Source organism: Rattus rattus, chromosome 12 (assembly GCF_011064425.1).
Source record: "Rattus rattus isolate New Zealand chromosome 12, Rrattus_CSIRO_v1, whole genome shotgun sequence".
In the NCBI taxonomy this organism is placed as follows: domain Eukaryota; kingdom Metazoa; phylum Chordata; class Mammalia; order Rodentia; family Muridae; genus Rattus; species Rattus rattus.
In genome coordinates this window covers 82,861,785-82,884,270 of record NC_046165.1, presented here as the reverse complement: position 1 = coordinate 82,884,270, position 22,486 = coordinate 82,861,785, and the positions used below count along the sequence as shown (strand labels likewise).

The following is a 22,486-nucleotide window of genomic DNA, read 5'->3' as shown; positions in this document are numbered from 1 at the left end:
GTCGGGGCGCAGGTGTGGAGCTCGAGCCGCGCTGGACTCTCGGGGCAGCGGGCAGCCGCAGGGGCACGCAGAAAAAAAAAAGGCAGCCCAGGAAGCGAGGTTTCCCGTGACTCAGCCAAGGGCGCCCCCTCGCAACCTGGTCAGCTGATCGCGACCTAGGGTAGCCTAGGGGTCCTCTTGCAGCAGCGCTTTCCTCTTGCTGGTCATCCCTTCAACCCTTTCCCCCTTCCTCTTGGACCCCGGGGCAGAGGCACGCCTGGTGGGTCCCTTTGCCCGGCCAGCACTTCCACCATACCCCCTTTGACCCTCTTCTCCTCCCAAGGTGACTTCTCCGCCACCTTCTGGCTCGCAGAGGCTCTCCAAGCCCTCCTGATAAAGTGCAGCAGCAAACAGCTTCTCAATTATAGTCATAAAAAGCTTTTTGTGTCTGAGGCAGGGGCAAGGCCATGCCGGCTTTGAGCTGCGTTTGATGGGAGGGGCGCCCCGTTACTATCTCCAACCAGATAAAGGACGAAAGGGAGGTGCGGTCACCAGGGGCTGAGGGTCAGTGGTGAGGATCAGCCAGGAAGGGGTCAGGAGCTCAGTGGGAGTGAGTGAGTTCTGCTTAGTCTCTGGGAACATAAGCTTGCATGAGGTCAGTTGAACCTGGGAGCCATGGGAGGTTTCAGCTGTAACCCATCAAGGTTGTGAGACTATTTCTGAAAATAGTGATTTAAGAAACGGTGGCTGCCATTCAAATCTAAATTTCACGTTGCTCAAGTAAAGCGTTGGCTCTTTCCAAATTTACCTTGCATCCTTAACTTGCTGTGGAACAGATTGCTCTGTTTGTTTTGCTTATATGTGTATACACATCACCCAACCCTGTCAGTTTATTTTAGCTGCTACTGCTTGGATGCCAGTTTTATTAAGTCAAAAGGACTCATTTCCTGGGTGAGAGATAGAAGGTGGACCATACACACCACCCTCCACCCCCTACAATACCACCTTACAGAGAGGCCTTTTGCTTTCCAACTGTATTAGGACAGAAAGAGCCTTTAAATTTGATAAAATTTTTAGGTTGATTGTGGCTCTACATAGTCAGCTAATCTAAATTTCAGCTTGCAGTTAATTGTCTTTGTAATATGGTAAATTCTACCTTAAAAATCTCATCAAGGACTAAATTAGTCCAAGATGTCCTAGACTTTCACTATGAAAACTGACTTTAAACTGAATGAAACAAGACCTTCCATTAGTCAGTCAAAGGCTTTATAGCTTTGTCCTTTAAAATGAGTGGGTCCGGCACTGGGAGAAAGAAACAAGAAAATCCTTTAGGAACCCAATTCTATCAAGTAGCAAGACCACCATGAGACCATTTCCCTCCGATCTGACTGCATGTATTACCTCAGCCCATCCAAAGCTATAATCTGAGGGGAAAGCCTGTTTTTACACATGACCTTTCAACACCAGAGTGACTCCAGCACAGACTGATAACACTGGCCTTCTGTCAATCTATTTTTAGACACTGCAAAACTATTGCTAAATATACATCCCAGCAAAACAACCCCAGGCCTAGTGAATACAGTGGGAAGAATATATATATATATATATATATATATATATATATATATATAGAAAGAGAGAGAGAGAGAGAGAGAGAGAGAGAGAGAGAGAGAGAGAGAGAGAGAGAGAGATTGGAAATAAAGTTTCCTTGTTTCTCTGGCTTTTACTATTTGGTACATTGGTACATTCTGGAGATAACATTCTTTCTCCCAAAATTCAAATTTTTGAAACTCTGAAAGTAATGGAAATGTTTGCATATTCATTATGATAAAATTTAAAGCCAATAAATAAAATTGGTAAGTTAATATCAGTCTGGAGCACTAGTATGCTCCTTGTGACCTAAAGGTGAGCTTCGAACAGACTGGAAACAAGTGTACTAGAAAAAGGCAGTTGAAAGTCAATAAAAGGGTTAGATGGATGCAGAAGGCAAAAAGAGACCTGCCTATGCAAAAAAATCATGAGACAGCGAAGGGGTGTATTCCTGGGTACAGTGTGCTTTATGAGGCCAGTTCCCACCTTCAGATAGCTACAATGTGCAAGGCACTCCGTTTGAACCATTTTCTCAAGCTCCTCACTTTATTATTCGAACAGTTTAAGTTAACTGAAAAACAGGGACACAGTCCCCATGTGCAGAAACAAGCCTTCTATGCTGTTAATCACTCAGAAGGATTATACAAGTTAAGAAGAGCAAAAGTAATGCACTACCAGTAAAGTCTATAGGTTTTTCTTTTTTTCTGAATTCATTTTCTGTTCTTACATCCTATTTCCTTTTCTTTTGGTGGTGATACAGGGACTCAACCCCGGAGTCTTAGATATGCCAAGCAAGTGGATCCAGTGGTTTTCCTGGCATCCTCAACCCTTAAGATCATTTTGAATTTTTCTAAGAACCTTGGCATAATTGGCCAGATGACTCTGACACTCAAGATGGTTGTCATAGTTTGCCTGAGGGACAAGGTAGGTAGATAAAGAGTAGGCACTAAGCCAAGGGGTGGTGTGATTCCAAATCTCGTATTCTGAATAAGAGACACTGGCCAAAAATAGTCCAGAAGGGTCCAAACACGAGGCTAGCACACTGATAGCATGTCATGCATCCTTCTGTACAAATCGATGTTTCCACTTTCCTCAAGAAAGAGATCCACTCCTCTTCTCCTGAGCACCCATCAGAGAGTCAACATGGACATAAAGAACACAAAGTAAAATCCAGGCCCTAATAGTTCATAGATCTGCTGGACACCCTTTTCTTGCTGTTTTCCCTTTCCGGCTTAACATTGTTCAAACTGAAAGGAAAAGGACGTTAGTTCAGGAGAACAGTGGGGAGAGGCAGAGGAAGAAGATGATTCTGTTTGGATAATGCTGATAATTAACACTCTTTTACTGGAAAGAAAAAACTGGCCTGGGCATCCAGCCAATCTCTTCAATGTAAAGAAAAGACCATAAACAAACATTTTACAAAATGTTTTTCTCATTTATGAATACCTTTTTGGTCTCCATTACTGAATCTAAGTGGGGTTGGTGGTACTGGGTCATTTATGACCCAAACAAACAAGCAAACAAACAAATAAAAAAACCACTCTCCCAATAAGACTCTCACAACACCAGTTCAGCAACTCACATGGCAATAGCTCTCTGCTTTTTCTCTTTTTCCTCCTCAAAATGCTAAAGCAAATACCTAGAGTTGGCATGACAGAGCTATACCATCTGTTTCCAAGTTCCATAGTAATGGTGATGGGTGGCTACCTCATGTGAACTAGCTACTTATAGATGCTGCAAAGGGGATGTGAAATCAGGAACTGTAAACAGTAATGTGTAATATTTAGATTGACAGGAGGACTTTTAATTAGGCAGCCATTAATCCTAATTCCTGGATCATAGATTTCTCTCATGTAGAGCTTTCCGGTGCTTCCCAAATATATGTGTGTGCACTCTTGTGTATGTGTTCACATGATGGTGGAAAAGGACTGTCCAAAACTGTGTCTGCTTCGGCAGAACTATTTCACTCCAGAGAACTTTATGCCTGGATGAAATGTATCTTTAATTCCAATTACTGTTTTCTATATGATTCAGCTTATATCTTTCCATGAAATTATGGCTGCCATTGAGTCATTGTTTGCTGCAGATTCCGTCTTTCTCATTTTCTTGTTTTCCTTTATTTGGTCAGGTTTTAGAAGCTCTAGTTTTCATGAAACTCAAGACCCAGCTCTGGTTAACTCTGTATGCTCACGAGAGTGTATGATTGCTCCATTCCTAGCGTTAGGCACCTAAGTTGCTCTACTGTTCAAAAATCTTAATCTTTGCTCTGCCAATGCCTATTATCTGCATCTTAAAATATAACCTATTCTAATGCATCAAGACAATAAGCGACTGTTACCCAGTTTCCTTCCAACAGAATTATGTCTTTCTTTAGCAGGAAAATAAGTAAATTATTTAAATCTGCTTTTTGCCCCCGGCTCCCCGGTCTGTTGGGTGCAGTGATAAGGAACTATTTAGTACACGTTGTCCTGACATAAACTACATTCTGAAGATGCAGAATATAGAAAAATAATGGGGCCTTCTTGCCTCATTGCACACCTGGAACCTTCTGCTTCCCTGCAGCTGGACTTAAGAACAAAGGAAATTAAATCTTTCATTCCCGAAGAACTGTACTCTATCAAGTAATGAAAGTCAAACAACTCAGAGATCGTTCCTCTGAAAAGGCAAATAAGTGAAGAACCATAGGCTATCACGTCGAAATATGACAATAATTGACTTGGGGCCAAGAATCTACAAAACTGAAATGGGAATGGTGGGGAGAGCTCTATTGTTGAACCAACTCCAATCAAGCAAGCAGATGCTCATTGCAGTAAGCACTGAGTCAGGCTGGGTCACCAAACCAAAAGACACATGCACCATCTGGTTCTTGAATGGAAGAGTTTATGATGTAGTTTGGAAGATAGTAGACATGGGACTCAACTAAGTTGAGAATAAGAAAGAGACTACTAGAAGATATTGGTTACAAAAAAGAGGGAAGGAGTAGGTAATCATATGTACCCAGAATGGATTTATGCCAGGGAAATCCTCATAAAGCAGTCCAGTAGGGTTGTCTTGTAGAATTACCATAATTTCCCCAGAATCGCTACAAGAAACTTCAAGTCAAACCAAGTAGAATTTTCTAGTTGAGAGAAAACCTTGAGGTAGCAAGACTGTGGAAAAGAATCGCTGTTTGACTGATACCAGTAGACTGCTCCAAGTGACCAAAACCTGACTCCAGATACTTAAATCAAAGCAAACAACACAGAGTTGGCATAGGTTGGATGTATCAGGATATGGAGGTAAAAGTTCAGAGGTAATTGAAGCCATGGCTGGATCCTGGAGTTCAGATGACTTTCTCTACACGTTTTTTAAAAAATCAAGATGGTGTGGGGGGAGCAGTAGATATGTATTGAAATCTGTGTCTGAAGTTAAATACCATCTCTAAGATTGTAGACAAGTCTTCTGTTTCTAGGGTAACATGATCTGTCATTTGTAGGAAGGGGCAGGGATCCATTAGATAGTCTTCATGTCCCTTTAGACGTAATAATTGATTGTTCTGGAAAATGTGGTTGCTCATTACCAAGACATCAATTCTTTAAGCTTGGAGGTGGTATGCTTCCACATTATGAAATAAAGCACTCTCCAAACAATCCAGGATGATTAGAGATGAATCAATTCATCTAACTACCCCAATGTTTCAGATGATGTTTGAAGAAGACAGACGACATGGGGAAATTTTAAGCTTTAACTTGTAACTTGGAGCCAATCTACAAAGTTATTTTATCTCTGAAGGATGTTCCCAGTTTTTTAATTAGTTCTCTGCTCAAGATACTTTATGATCAAAATGTGAATTTTGAACTTTATTATGGTTAATTTCATGGCAACATTAGGACAGAATTTTTGTAGATTTGTAAAAAGCAATCAAAAGAAGACTCCCTTAAACAATAGAATGTGCATCACTTTTAACGTAATTATATTTGTTCCAAGAAGGATCCATATATATCTAGGTGGTAGAACAGTAGGCCTTTGGACCTGGCAAACCCTTTTCTTCTTTATGTTGCTTAACAGATACTGATGGTCTGACCCTAGCCCCTGGGGAGCATTCCTGGGAGAGAATCTGGCATTTGGAACACTGTGTTCCCTGTTTCTGGCAACTGTTCTTGTTTTCTTGTTAGAATGAGATTCATCATTCCTGTAGAATTAGAGACTCGATGGTCAGCACTACCTCATTAAATTTTTATTGGTCAATCCAAGCCTATAATAGAATTACTTTTCTGTTCTTATCAGGTAACAAAGGAGGGAGTCAGCTGGTGATTAGAGTCTGGTCATTGCTATTTGTTTCTTGATGAACAGTAAGGACAGTGGCTAAGAGCTTAGATTTTGAGGTTTGAGATTATTTCCTACTTGAATCAGCCAGTTATACACTCTATGATCTCGTGCAATTTATTTATTCTCCCAGAGATTCAGTGTACACATCACCAAAGTAGAGGGTGGTAGTTGTCCTGTCATCTTCATATTATTATGAAAAGCGGGGCAATATAGTGAAGTTCTTAGAACAGCCGTTTGACATTTGGTACGTGTAAAATAAGCATGGGTTCTTGCATTGGTATTGTTAATACATACACACAAACATGTATGTATACATGTGTCTGTATATGCATATACATATATGACATGTTATTTTTATCTCAAAGGCTGATGAGAACTAATATATGTGAATTACTGTCATAGTAAAGAATATATTTTTAGTTTCTAACATCAGCAACATAAGCAAATCTAGGAAAACAGGTGGTCGTCATTACAGCATCTTCTACAGACCAAATGGAGCCACGCAAGCAATATATCTCTGACTTCCTTTTTGATCAGATGCTCCACTAATTTTATTCAAAACAGATCAATTTATCCAGCTTTAAAAGAGCCTTTTGAACATTCAATTTTTTAATGACTAATAACACACACACACACACACAGAGAGAGAGAGAGAGAGAGAGAGAGAGAGAGGGAGGAGGAGGGAGGAGGGAGGAGGAGAGAGAGAGAGAGAGAGAGAGAGAGAGAGAGAGAGAGAGAGAGAGAGAGGAAGACTTCAGGAATAGATAACATATGACAGACACAGTAGTGAAGTGCTTCACCTCCATACACTTTTATTCCATGATTTAAATTTCTGCTCAGCTTTACGACCTAAGGTACTTTTCATGACACTGTGACCGAATAAATACCTTCTACTTGATTGAAGAATGATGGGGAAGGTATATTTAAAGTTTGTGTACTGTTCACTGGGGTAGGATATACATAGTAGAGTCCATGGTGGCTTGAAGCTTTGGCAATGGGAGCATGAGACTGCTTGCTTGCACCTTGGCCAGTCAAGAGTCAAGACTTGGGCCAGAACCAGGCCTGGACTCATACAGCTCCCTATATCCCTACATCATCCTAAAGGATCCAGAGAAATAGCACCATCATCTGGGAACCCACATTTCCAACATGAACCTGAGAAGTATGTTTCACATTCAAACCCTAACAAGTCCCCTTCTTGTTTTGTAAAATGGAGAAACATCATCAATAATTATAAGAGAGAAGCTTGTTATATAATATTTGCAGTGCTTAGCAAGTTCTTTACATAGAGTCCATGTTGGAGAATTGTTCACAGTAGCATCATAATAGCATTCATGGATTTTTGTTCCCCCAAGGTCTGCACTGTTTCTTCTGTTGTAATATTTACTGGAATGGCTGCTCATTCTAGAAAGTCTCTTTCCTCTTTCTTCTCTGAATCACGCTTACCTGTCCTTTAATTCGCTTTAGTGTCAGCTCCTTTAGGAAACCTCCTGAGTCTCTACCCTGGGCCAGCTCACACACAGCTCTGTGATCTGAGTCTGTTCTACATCCTGTGCACAATTCACATTACTTGTCGTATGCCCTTCTCCTTCACAGGCAGGGGCATTTCACTTTTCCTCAGTCCTTCACCTACCAAACAATAGAACACAGTAGGTTCTTAGAAAATGTTGCACAGTGAGATTCTATTTGCTAGCAGGTTTTGAACCGGAAGAGGTCAAGGGCCCTGAATTGCAGCCTGAGACACACAACTTAACTTTTATGAAAGAGTTAACCAATCACTAAAGGACTTCAAGATAATTTACCAGAGAAACACACTATCAGTGACCTCCACCGTTTCCTTGTTTATACCAAGGGCTGACAAATAGCTGGGTCCTTTGTGGAGAAAAGTCTTTTAAAACCATATGATAATTATGAATTTCTTACAACAACTGAATCCAGTTGAACATGAGCCATGATGGTGAATGTTTAAATAGCCAGACAGAAAACTATCAAGTGTTATGGTGAGTGTGTCTGGATTAGATACATATTCTGTGATGGGATGTGTCCAACTTGCCATCTCTGAAAACAGGAAAAGGAAACGATACTGGAGGACAGTTTAAGGTTTGCCAAAGCTCTGGGATCTGTAACTTCTGTATGTTTCTCAGAGGTAAATATTCCTCTTTCTTTATATTTAGGAGACTTCGGCACTATTTCCTCTGTTCTTTTAATGTAAGCTGTCTCTTCCAGATTTGGTTAGAGTTTGAATAAGTAATAACTATAAGACTCGTCATAGTAAGAGTCTATACTCTTGTATAGTCATAAAAATGTTATAGGTATGAACTATCTATAAAAAGTTAAATTATTTCTGGGTACGGTCTTTTCTGATACCTCTCTTTGGTCAAAAGGAAAAACACTCTTTGCAGTTTTATTACTTTCTTTTTTAACAACTGTAGGAAAGGTCTGAAATTTTCATTTAATGATAAAGTCCACAAATATTTAAATCTGCCACCTATTATCCTGAAATTTGAAAGATACGGGGGGCAGGGAGGTATACTGGTTAGCTTTTATTGTCTGGAGTCAAATGGGAAGAGGCAACTTCAGTTGTTCCCTTTGGGCATGTCTGTGTGACATTGTCTTGACAGCCAATTGATACAGGAGAGCCCAGTCCACTATGGGTGGTGCAATCCCTAGGCAAGTGGTTCTGGGCTTGCAAGAAAAGAAGCTGAGCATAAGCTGGGAACAAGACAGTAAGCAGCACTCCTCTATTCTCTCTGTTTCAGTTTCTGGCTTCAGGTTTCTGCCTTATATTTTCTTGATGATGGGTTGAGAGCTGTAAGCTAACGTTAGCCTTTTCCTCCCATGGTTGCTTTTGAGAAGACTTTTATCATGGCGACAGAAGGCAAACTAGAATAGGGAGTAAAATGATTGTGTGTGTGTGTGTGTGTGTGTGTGTGTGTGTGTGTGTGTGTGTGTGTGTGTGTGTGTGCACGTGCCTCCAGTGTTTGTAGTGTAGTATACACATGGGTTTGTGGGTATTTATACCCAGAAGCCCAGATATGCACATTCAGAGGCTGTACCCAGAAACTCACTGGGTCAGGACATTATTTCTACCTTATGGCCTTGAGATAGTGTCTCTCTCTAAAGCAGATGCCCACTGCTTCAAGTAGGATGGCTACTGTGGAGATCTGTCTGTCTTCACCTCCCATCATGCTAAGTTATTGGCACCTGTAACACCCCTGACATTTTACATGGGGTTCTCATGTCTACAGAGTAAACACTCATCCCCATTGGGCCATCTTCCAGCAGCACTGAAAAGGAGGCACTTTTTAAAGGTGTTTCAGAAGCACATGCTAAGTTGCAAACCCACCCAAGGGGTAGAACACTTTCAAAGAGACAATGGAGTTTGGCAAAAGCACAGAATGGCTTAGGCAATTGACTGTGCCACTTAAGAAGGCAAAAGGAAAACAGTGAAAATTCTTGCAAATAATCACGCCTTCTGTTGCCCATGTAGAAAAACAGCCTTTTGGTGTGGATGGTAGGCATGGTGTTGTTTAAGCAAATTTGAAATGTATCTTGAACATCTACTTTGGCGATCTTTCTGACAAGTGTAGCAACTGTTGTCTATAAGGCAGTGTGTCATAACATACTGTGTTTAGAACATTTCCTGGGGGCTCTTCCATATTCAATTTTTGTTTGTTAGACATCATCAGACAATGTTATACATTGTTTTGTGCCACTTCTAAAAATAAGAAATTCACTGGATCCTGTAGGCAAAACACCCAAAGCCATTTTAGACAGCTCCCCCTCACCTCTTGCAATCTACTGATCTGCCTATGAAATTAAGGTGTACCCATATAGTGTAGGCAAGATATGTTGAGTCTTCTCTCTCTCTCTCTCTCTCTCTCTCTCTCTCTCTCTCTCTCTCTCTCTCTCTGTGTGTGTGTGTGTGTATGTGTGTCTGTGTCTGTGTCTGTCTGTGTCTGTGTCTGTGTCTGGGTGTCTGGGTGTCTGGGTGTCTGGGTGACTCTGTGTGTCTGTGTCTGTGTCTGTGTGTCTCTGTGTGTGTCTGTGTGTGTGTGTGTTGACATAGGCTGCTGTTGGCACACATGGGGAAGTTAGAAGGTAATATTCAGGAGTTAATTCTCTCCTTCCACAGTTGATTCCTGGGATCGAACATGAGTTAACCTGTTTGTCCAAAGCCAATTTCATTGGCCATGATTTTAAATATTGGTATTTTCTCAAAGTCTTGGTTCTTGGCCTTTGTTATATCCCCTACAAAATTCATATGGAAAAGCACTAATCTCAGAATGTCATAATGAGATTTTAATGAAAATAACATATTTGAAGGTGAGTCTCCCCTAATTCATTACAACTGATGTCCTCATAGAACAGAGTAATTTAGACCCTGAGACATGCACATTGAGAAAATACTCAGAGAAGAGGAAGGCAGACACTAGAATCGTGCTTCTACAAGCAATGACCATGAAAGATTTTTCTAGAAATCCAGAAGCTAGGGAGAGGCTCAGAGCAGAATCCTTCTCACATTTCCACCTTGCCCACCACCATGGCCCCAATTCTGAAGATACCTTCCTTCGTTACAGAAGTCCTAATTAACACAGCCCTCCTCTGAACAATGTCTCATCTATCAGTACTAACAATGGCTTTAGCCACCCAAATCATTTCCGATTCTCATATCTTTGTCTCCAGAACAGAGCTTTTCCCATTCTGCCAGTACTGGGTGTCCAGATGTTTGCATGAACACTGCTTAAGGTGTGGCTGCAGACTGTTGGAAGCCAGTGAATGGCTTCTTCTGATTTACAGTAAGGCAAGGAACTTGGATCAGAATACAAATTACCCTACACCCTTTCTTTTAGTAGAAGGCCTTGCTGCAAGAGGATCGAAGGCCATTTTGAGCAATGTATTCATTTAGTAATAAGGCTGTTTGGAGTATAAGAACTTTATCTTGAGCATAGCCAATAGCAAGCAGTCCACTGAAGGCATAGGTCTACAAGCTATACAAAGAAGAATACAACATTGCATGGATTTGCCCTTAGAGGTTTTTAGACCACTCAACAGTAACTGTATCTTCTCACCCAGATCCTTTGTTTCTTTATTGTCTGCTCATGAGACCCAGTGATACATTCCTATATCTAAGCTGTCCAAGGCCATGTAACCCAGCTTTGTATCTCTACTATTGTTGTTCCTTACCACCGTGCCCTGCACAGATTCTATGGATGTACCATATTAAATTACTCATTTCCTTATCCTCTCTTTTTGCATTTCATAGCTCATGGACCTACCTGCTTTGGGCCCTCAGGCTTGTTTGCATGCACAGTTGCATGAATCCTCTGTCTTATTCTTCTTTTTGCTGTGATGAGATAGTCTGAAAAAAGCAACTTAAAGGAGAAATAATCTATTTTGACTCCTAGTTTAAGGCCACAAACCATCATGAGCATGAATTCGTGATGGCAGGGGCTAAGGGTAGATTGTCACACTGCAATCAAAGTCAAGAAACAGAGGACTGGAAAATGGTGGAGGTTAGTTGTATTAGGGTTCCAATTGGTGTGAAGATACACCATGGCCCTGGCAACTCTTAGAAAGTAAAACATTTAACTGGGGCAGCTTACATAGAGTTCAGAGGTTTAGTCCGTCATTTTCATGGTTGGAAGCATGGCAGCGTCCAGGCAGACATGATCAGTCAAGAGCAGGAAAAGAGAAAATGACACTGGACCTGGCTTGAACCTCTGAAACCTAAAGTCTGCCCCAGTGACACACTTCCTCCAAAAAGAACACACCTACTCCAAAAAGGGGACACCTAATAATGCCACTCCCTGTGAGGTTAAAGAGGCCATTTTCATTCAAACCACTACATTAGTGCTCAGCTATGTGTCTCCCTCTGTTGCAGACCAAGAGCCAAGCTCAGAGTACTGCCTTACTCCTTGAGGGTAGGTCTTTGCACCTTAATTAACCTAATTAACATAATCATTCACAGGCATTTGAAGGCCAATCTGATCTAAATAGTCCCTCATTGCTGTGCTCGGAAGCTTGCCTTCTAAGTGATTCTGGATTCTGACTGTCAAATTGATACCTTCTGACAAGCCTCTGCCCTCCTTTCTTGCCCACCCAGATACCAGAGGGATCTTTCAGATACCAGTTAAGGCTGGACCAGAGTTCTTCTGCAGCTTCCTATTGTATATAGAGGATAAAGCCTGAATTTACATACATGGCATCACTCCCTCCCCATCCATCCTCAGTTCCTTCAGTTCTCGTGCATGTTGGGTTGTCATTGGTCCACTAGTCTCTGGCCATCCCTGAACCATCCATGGATTCTTGGCCATCAAGGTCCTTGATACTCTTGTTAGAATCCCTACCACCACCATCATTCTTCTAAGTAGGTGGTGACAAAGAACAGTGATTACAAAGAACAAAAGGAAATAGTGAAGATTTCTGGTGCTTAGTCTGTGTAGTCCATGTTCTGTATATTTGCAAGCCTTTTGTACTTTAATAATTGCACAAGGTACTGATTAGTTGTCTTAACCTTAAAGAGACAAGGAGCCAAAGTCATTAATAGACCCACCTTGGTAACCCATTTAGTAGACAGAAGAGCTGTGTTGTAACCCAAGCAGCATACCTCTAACCTGTACATGTAACTCTGTGTCTATTAACAATATCAGACCATTGGGTGTGTCAGATCTCAGTGTTTTCTGTCTTTTTTGTTTTTATAATTTGGCAGAAATCACTGATTTACTGTGTCCAGGCAGTATCTGACAGTCTCTATACAGAACGAGTGTTCAACAAATAGGCGATGCATGTGTTCATGATTGTTCATGGAATGGTCATGTTTATAGCCTATCTGTTCATATCTCGTTCACTAAAACAACCCTGTGAATAGGCAGGCCCTGAATTGAAAATCCCTGTTTTGTAAGGAACAAAAGCTTGACCCAGAGATTTCCTCCTGGTTGGAAAGAACTGCAAAGGACTGAAGTAAACCTCCCATGTGAATCTAGGTCTCCCTTCTCTGAGCTGTTGGTCCCAGACTCATACTGATAGGGCCTTGCTCACCATAGCCTTGGAAGCAACCTACTTCATAACAGATACATTAAACTGTACCTTAGATTCCATGTCAAACTAACTTTTTTGTTGTAAAAACTTGGAATGTATTGCTTTTCAAACGAGCTGCATAAAATGGTTATTGAGTCATTTTCCAGGGATTAGGTTTTTGTTCGGTTGGTTTGGTTTATTTTGCTTTACGGGATCCTTGTAAATAGAAACAATGTCTCCAATGGTTTGGAATTATAAAAACATTTTATGGGGACTAAATTTTAATATGTATCTGACACGTTTTTAGAATGCAGTTGGGGGCTTATTTTATTTTTATTTTTATTTTATTTTATTTTATCTTATTGGGGCTTTATTTTAATTATATTCTATTAAGTTAATATATTTTTCTTACATTCTCAGAATTTTTTCTATCTCAAGATCTAAAGAGTTCCTCTAGGTACAATATAGTCTTTTGCTAGATTTTATGATTTTATGTGTTTGTTTTTGTTGTTTTTATTTCATGTGTATGGATTTTGGTCTTTTGTTGTTGTTAGGTTTTTTTGGTTTCTTTGTTTCTGTTTTTGTTTTTGTTTTGTTTGTTTGTTTTTTGTTTTTGTTGTTTTTTGTTTGTTTGTTTGTTTGTTTGGGTTTTTTTTTACTACATATGTGTATGCATGCATGCCTGGTACCTGAGAAGGCAAGCAAAAGGGAGTCAGATCCTTTGGAAGTGTAGGCTGTGAGCTGCCATGTAGGTTCTGGGATTTGAACCTGGATCCTCTGAAAAAGGGGCTAGTGCTTTTAACTGCTCAACCATCTCCACAGCCCCAAAATATTATCTGGATTAATCCTGTAACTGAATAATAATGTTCAGAAGTCAGAAGACAGTAGTGGGGCATGTTTTGAAGGAAAAGAAGATACTTTCAGCTCTTTAGGGCCTAAAACCTGCAAAGCAATTCAGAGGACCCCTGAAAGGACAGGAGATATTGTAAAAGATCCTAACATTAGAGAAGAAAAAAAATGTTTGCAGATAGATGCTCCTCGATGCCAGTGGATAGAGGGATGGGCTTTCACCCTGTAGACTAGGGAAGCCTTAGGACCCTGAGGTGGGCAGTAGTCGGACCAGTAGAATGTTTTAATCAGATCATCCTCTTTTGTTAACGTGGGTTTAGGTGTGTAGTATATGTATGTGCATGCGGTGTGCATCCCTATGTGTGTATGCATACAGAAAGGCCAAAGGTCAACATGTGGCATCTTCCTTGAGTGTTTTCCACTTGATTCATTGTGACAGGCTCTCTCAGTCAACCTGGAGTTTATAGACTCCATAAGGCAGCTGGCCAATAAGCTCTAATGATCCCTGTCTCTGACCCCCAGTACTGGGATTAGAGATGTGATGCCTGGTTTTGAGGTGGGTACTGGGGATTTAAATTTAGGTCCTGTCGTTTACGCAGCAGAGACTGTATGACTTTTATGATTGGCCCACCTTTCCAACCCAAGCAGATTGTGCAGAGAGAAGACACAGGAGCAACACAAATGTCTTCACATGGCGGGAAAAAATGTTGTAAGTTAGGTTTGAACATAATGCTTAGCACTTTACTCGTTTGCAGGAAAGTCTGTAGGAAAGCTCATGGCATTATTCCCTGTACGTAGAAACAGTGTTTCTGGGGCATTTCCTGAGAGTTGTTGCTGATCCTTGGCTTTATTTCACCATATTAGCCTCTCTTTATTAGTCAACCTGTGTGGAATGTGAATGTTGCTTTTCTGTAAAGCTAACTAATGGCAAGCAAGGTGCCTACCCCTTTGAGTTTTGTGTAAATTCTGTGACCAATATTCTGATGCAAACGATCTCTTGAGCAGCCCGTGGGGAATCATGATCAAGTTTATGCCCTTTCCGAAAAAAACAATACTACAATAAAGCTGGATAAATACCAGGTCCACAAAAGGACATAGGAAGGCCAGCTTTATAATGTAGGAATAGGGTCCTTGCTGAAGAAAGAACTTATGTCCAATCATAATAGAAGTGCCCCATCATGCCAGTGAATATAAAATGTTGACTTTCATACCATATCATGTTATAAATGTATCATAATAGAAACAAAAAAGAAAAAAAAATGTTTCCTCTCAGTCCCCAGTGCTGTGATCACGGGCACACATGAGATATGATGTGACTGGTATGAACCAAGGCTTCTCTGACTGACGAACAAATACACTACAAGCTCTACCAGTACCCAGTACCAGAAAGGATGTTTTATTGGTGGAAACTCCACTTTTTCTTCTGTAATTGTTTGAGATTTCAAATAATCAAAGAACTTCTCCACCTAAAGATTTTGAAACGACCCAAGATTTTTCATCTTTGCATTGGAGACTCATCTGACATTTGTATTGTAATTGATGGATTTAATAAATCATTCAAGCAACTGTACTACTAACAGACGCCCACACCTGCTGCACGGTGAAATCTTTGTGGCTGTGTCCAAACACAAAGCTAGACAATGAATAGCTTTCATTTCAGATGAGTGGCAGGGAAAGGTGGGATGTGGTGGGGCAACTTGGTTTTGGAAGGCTGAAGAAGGGATGACAGAAGATGATTAAAAATTAGAAGCCAGTCTGGGCTATCTAGGAAAACTCTTGTCTCTAAATAAATAAATAGATAAATAAATAAATAAATAAATAAATATTAAATGAAACTAAAACTAAAAAAAAAAGCTACCCTCAATCTAGTCAGACTTATTTATTTTGCTTTATGAAGAGTCAGATTGTCTCTGGTTGAGTACTCCATGCTGGCTGGTCTGAGTGCTTCTGGGTGATTCTCTTGTTCTCCTACTTCACCAAAGGAGAGCTGGGGTTGCATGTGGGTACCACCTCCTCAGGGTTTTTAAGTACCTTCTGAGAATAGAGCCCTTGGGTTTCAGGTTACTGTAGTAAGACATTTTGCTCACTGACCCATGTCCCCTTCACTCATCTGACTAATTTTAATAAAAGCTAACGTCATTATGACATTGTGTCCTTCTATCCAGGAATCTTTGTGCTATTCTATGTGGTTGATGTAGCTTATGTTGCTTTCGCAAGTTTTAAAGTCTTCAATGCTACTATTAAATGTGCTCTCAAGTGAAACCAATATTTATTAGATTATTCCTTCTCAACTAACTGACTGTCTTAACTAAAACTTTCTGTTCCCTCCTCAAAACATGGAATCTGAGGACTGATGACCACCCCAATCCATCTGGACACTTGCGCCTCCTTCTGCTAGATATACAGTTAGAATAATTGGACTTTCCAGACCTGTTAAACTAGCTTTTGTGATTGTAATGTAACACGCTAATTACAATTCTATAATTCAATAAAATATGGTATAATCTAATGAAGTGATTGAGAAAACAAAGTCTTTCTTTACATTAACCACGCCGACTAATTTGATCACACTGAGAATGCCTTTAAATTGCAGCTGACAAAACCACAGTGAAATTAGGGTGCAGGTGGGGGTATTGTTTGGTCACCTCAACACTGGAGGGGCAGAGACAAGAAGCAGGTTTCCACAGTTACCCTGGTGGAGTTGGGGAATTCTCAAAGACTTTTAGATACCTCTACTCTGGCCATACTGGGATTTGTGACTTTGGTACTGTGAAGAATTTCAGAGAAGCTAACCTAACCAGAGTTGATATTTAATAAAGATGCTTTAATATAGTTTTAAGCACAGGAGTAAGAGAAAGAGGGGTGATTGAACTGGAAACTTAAGGGTTCTTTGGAAAGTCAGGTGCGGCAGATACGTGAAGCAGTGTTTCCCTGAAGCAGACACAGGAGAGAGCATGTTCTGCTAAAGCAAGCATGTGAAAGGACACATGAAGAATTCTTTGCTAGCAATGCGCATGTATTGGACTGCCTTACATTGTGTAGTTGAGCGCATTTGTAGGGACTCCATAGAAAGAAAGGCACCAAAAACTGTCTGGCAGTATGCTGAGGATTCTTGCTGCTTCTGTGGACTTGGGCTGATTAGCAGAGTGATGTCGGCTGAGACAAACACACATGCTGAGGCAAGACAAGAGCTGAGTCAAGACCAGTGGAGGGCGTGTGATGTTTGGAGGGTATAATTAGAGCAGGACAGTGTCAGAGGCTGAGCTTGGCTTGCTTATAGAGCTAGCTGTCCAATGTTTGTGGGTCTCACATCTTCACTGATCTTCACTTCCCTGAGAAAGGCACAGCCAAAAACTTTTCATGGGGTTCCTCCTGATCCCTCCTGTTGACTTGTGCCAATGTTGAGGCCTGGATGTCTGCTAGGTTGTGCCACTGCTGCTGATTCATGGTTTTGCTCTCCCAACTTTACCAACCTGGATGACTGGTGTATCTGTGAAGTGCTTGTGAGTGGATTTAGCTGCTGCTGTGGACCTATGAACTGAACTTCTTATTTCCAGACAACACAGACGAGAGTTGCTCCAAAGAGCATTTCTAAGCAGGTCCACTTCCTTGATATCCTTTCTTTCCTACTGCCTCTGGTGAGCAGTGGGCTAAACGGGAGGTTAAAGTGCTTAAGAACCAACATTAAAAATAAGGATTGGAAAATTAAAGTTACAACAAATTAGGAGCATAAGTATGGGCTTCTCAATGAATTGTCTTGGAAGTATGAAATATCCAAATGCGGGTCCAAGCTTATTAAAAAAAATCCCAGCTGATTAAAAAAATAAGTAGTCATAGAGAAGGTTTTGACTAGGTTTGAAGTTTCTATTATCAAAATAAGGGAAGTGGAGAGGTGGCTCTGTGGTGAAGACCACTGATGACTCTTACAGAGGATGTAGGTTCAGGTCCCAGCACCTACATGGCAGCTAGTAACTCCAACTCCAATTTCAAGGGAGCTGACCCTCTCTTTTGGTCTCCATGAATGCCAGATCTACAAGCACCAAATCGTAAAGTAGCCACTTAAATACATGTAGGCAACACACACACACACACACACACACACACACACACACACACACACACACACACACTTCTTAAACTTAAATTCAATGCTTTTGTTTGAGATTCTTAGACTTATCTGAGGAAAAGAGTGAGCCGAACACAAGGTCATTCCTTAAGCTGGGGTTGTTGGTACATCTACAAAATCTGTACCCATAAAGGGACTGTTAACCCTCTGTTGGCCTCTACATAGGCTTGTGCAACAAATGTTGATTATGCAGGAGTTCTTGTTTTCAGCTAGTAGATGTTTCAGCCTGACCAGGTTAGCAGCTCCCTTTCCTTGTCTCTGTAACTTCTCTGTCTTTAATACTACTCCTGGATATATTATCTCACTAAAGATTTAGATTTTCTCTTCTGCCTCATGAGTGACAACTGGAAATTGTTGACCATCTCCTAAAGTTATTTTTAGACAGTCTGTGTGTGAGTGAGTGTGCTCATTCATAATAGTAAACCCTACAACAGAAGGTGGGAAGGGAATAATCATAAATTGTGAATGAAATTAGGTGCTTGTCACTTTGTGATTTACCTGTTTAACTAAATTTTACAAAGCTAACTCAAAAACTGCCCCAAGATTGCTCCAGACAAGATGAATTCCACCATATGTTTATGCTTTTGTTGGTACATACAAAATAGAAATTAATGATATATATCTACAACTCTAAGAAGTTTTAATCAACACTTAGTGTTTTTGGGAAAATCACTTATAGCAAATTAAATAATAATTGCTTATGTTTACTGTTTTCCCCCCATTCTATTGGTTAGCAGTTCTCTTTTGAATTAATTGTGACAGGAGAGCACAATGAATATATGTATAAAAAATCAAATCTGGACAATTTTATATAGTTATAGTTTAGAAGTTGTTAAAAGATAATTGGAAAATATGTCTAGTAAAAACTGTGGATCCTCCAAGAAAGGAGAATTGGATTTCTGTTCTGACATCTAAATAACTCCTCCTGGCTGGCCAGATGGCTCCAAAGTAATTGTATTCGCTGCCAAGCATGATGACCTGAGTTTATTCCCAGAACTTACATGGCAGAAGAGAACAAATTTCCAAAAGTCATTCTCTAACTTCTATATACACGCAGTAGCAAGCATGCACCCATCCTCCACAAAAATCAATAAATGTTAAAAAAGAAAGTATATTGGATAAGTATTTCTCTATTTGCCTGGTTGAAATGCAAATGCCCAGTATCCTACCCTTAACTCCATTTAAATTGCATTATTTGCCTCTTCGAGGCAGACTTTGTGCACGAAGGGGATGCTTCAGACCCTGTACAAAAGCTACAGATTGGGAAGGAAATGAGGAAATCAGAATTTTATGTTCTCATGACTGTGTAATCCCAGCCAACAAGACAAGTAATCTTTTGTAATTTAGGCTCTTCTCAATATTAGGTGATATTTTTCACCCATACTCACACAGGAAAGTAACATATAAGCCCCTGTATGCTACTACTACTCTTCTCATTGGTCTCCATCTTCCTTGGCAGTGGAGGACGTCCAACTCAGCAGGCATTTTCCAGCATCCCCTTTATTTTTAATATTTTTAATATTAAATTTTAATATTTTTGCAAGAGCAAACTAGGCAGTGGTGGCTGTGCTTTTAATCCCAGCATTTGGGAGGCAAAGGCAGGCAGATCTGTGAGTCCCAGGTTAGCCTAGTCTACAAAGTAAATAGCAGTACAGCCAAGGCTATACAGAGAAACCCTATCTTGGAAAAAAGAAAACAGTTTTCTCTCTCTCAGGTATAATATAAATCTTAAACTTATATGCTTATATTAGAAACTCACATAAAAACTCCCTACCCCAAAATTGCTGGATGTCCCAGCTATCACATGTATTGGTTTCTGACTATGACTTCTGTAAGACAAACCTGGAAAGCAGTGCACTTGGATAAGCCTGTGGTTTGAACAGGGACCTTAGTAATTTCCTTCTATTCATTCCTGTCAAATAGATTCAATATCATGTAACTTGGGATGCGTTAAAGTTGTGGGTTCGAGTTGTTGACATTTTATAACTTTCCAATTGAACAGTTCAATGCTATCATTCATGATGTATTGATACTTATTCAAATGATCTTAAATATGGTTAGCTGCATTCTGAGAGATGATCAGCATGAGGTAGAGTACAAACGAAGACCAAGAGGCAACAGCTCAACCTTGGTTTTTAATTGTGTTATCTGACATACAGCACATATGTAGATCACAGCATATGTATATATCATCTACCTACTTTTTTTAATTTTTTTATTCTCCCCACCCTCACCTCTCTATTTTTATAAATGTTCTTATTACAACAGTAATGAACATAAGGTCTCACTGCAACTTACAAAGTAGCCCTGGCTGGCTCAAAGTAATGATGCTCCAGGCTCTGTCTCTGTAGTGTGTGCCAAGCCTGACCGCCTTGAACATTCTTACCCTAGGGCAGGGCTCTAAGTACTAAGAGCTGCAATTTGAGCAGATTCTTCAGTCAACCTCATGGAGTTATGTTCTGTTACTAGGCAGTCATTTCTTTTTTAGAAAAGATTCTTCATGCAGGCAGAGCTGACAGAAGTGGCCATGATGCCCACGATGTTTCTGCACTTGAGCTCTTCTCTCAGGAGTCCATCCTGGAAGCAAAGTTGAACAGATAGTGCAAGACATTTCACTCACCACCGAGATAGTGCTTCATTGACTGGTGATGAAAGGATTGGGAACTGGGTTCCAATCCAGTATCATTTAAACATTTTCCAGAATCACTCATTAGCAGGTATCGGAATGCAAGCAATACAGCTTTGGTCTAAGCACCAAGTTATGCAGGCATGTGAATGGGGGACTCGTGTATGAGCTATTGAGTGAAAGACATGGCTGAGCTGCTTCAGCAAACCACTGCAGGTGGAGAAACGCGGGGCGTGGGAAAGAATCTGTGGTGGTGCAGCAGGGCTGGGAAGAGATTCCTGAAATCCTAGGTGAAGGGGAACCACCCATGCTACAGTATGGTAAATCTCCGAGGTTACCAGGTGACCTTGTATTTCTTCTGTATATGAATGGAGAGGTGTCTATGATGAGTGTTCTGTAAGGGAAAATTGGGTCTGCAAGAGGGGTTGGCTGTCCTGATAAGTCGTTATGCTGAAAGTGAGGACATATAAGAGGCAGGCATCAAGGGAAGGCCAAGATAACAGGGTTATGATGGGACTATTAAGAATGTTCCAGAACTTCTGGCAAAGGAAAAAGGAAAGAAGAGACAGATGCAAAGGACATCTCTAAGGAAACTCAAGTGCGATTTTTGTAACTGCAAGGGAAGAGATGGGAATTCCGGGTGATCTGTTTTTTTTAAAGCAACTTAGTTACAAAGGTAACAGATGTCACTGGAGTCAGACCAAGAGGGTTTGCCTGCTATAAGAATCCCTGTTGATCCAAGAGGGGTCAGTGTTACCATGGTAAGGAGAGGGAGAGAAAAGAGCCAAACTCACCAAATGTATTAACACTGCTAAACTTATAATACTGAAGAAAAGGCCCCATGCCATGGGCCGTTTGGTACGATGACTGAAAAGCTTACTTATTCCAAAACCTTATGAGCAGGGGAGAGAACCCTGCCTTTTTTGCTTTTCTTATGCTATACTTCAGGCAGACTACATTAGGTCAACTGTCTTTTTATAGGGCATATAAGATGACATAGATGCATTAGCACCATTGGACTATCTGCCCCTTTGACCTTCTAGGAAATCAGTGATGTGAGGTAGCAGGGATGCCCACCAACATCCCACCCAGATAAAATCCCCGTACTCTTTATCTGCTGGTGGAGTATAACACATGGCTTACTTCGTGGGCTTGTCAGGCACTGGATCTGACTCCAGACACTCACACAGGCATACTCAGGTATGGGAAATAGAAGGAGGGGTGAGCACACCAAATACCAAATAAAGATGAAGTCAGAAAAATTTAAGTTATGGGACTTTCTTCAAAATAAAATCTCTGGTCTCTTTAAAAAAAGCAAAAAAAAAAAAAAAAAAAAGGAGAGGCTAATACATGACAAATTGCCCGGTTACATTTTTAAATAGATTTATTTAATTTTTAACCATGTGGATATGTATTTGTACTAAGTGGACATACATGCACATGCATGATGCCTGCAGAGGTCAGAAGGTATCATCTGAACATGGGTGCTGGAACCCATCCAGTTAAGGGTTATTTTCGTTGTTTGTTTGTTATCCATAAAGTCTAGGACTGGGTGGGAAGTAGGGTGAATCTCTAACACAGAGCGATCACATAAACAGCTGGGGAGATGAAAGTTTTTGCTGCACATGCATGAAAATGTGAGTTCAAGCCCCAGCAACCATATAAAATCTGCTGTAGTGAGCATCTGTAATCTCAGCACTGGGGCGACAGAGACAGGAAAACGATCTGTTTGAGTTACTGGCCAGCTAGTCTAGCCAACTCAGAGAAGATTTCCAGGTTCAATGAGACATCCTGCATCACAATATAATACAAAAAGTGATTAAATATTAATCCCTGGTTTTTATATGCATGTAATATTCACCCATATGTACATGGACCTCCCTCAACACATATATATACACCTAGAATATGTTGGCTAGTTTTATGTGAACTTAACACAGGCTAATGTCATTGGAGAAGAGGAAGCCTCAATTAAGAACACAGCTCCA

At 40.6% G+C, this 22,486-nt stretch overlaps 1 protein-coding gene across 1 annotated transcript in view; it reads left to right on the top strand.

Annotated features, from left to right (window-relative positions):
• The window catches only part of Cadps (calcium dependent secretion activator), a 442,640-nt gene that overhangs the window by 974 nt on the left and 419,180 nt on the right, over nt 1-22,486 (top strand).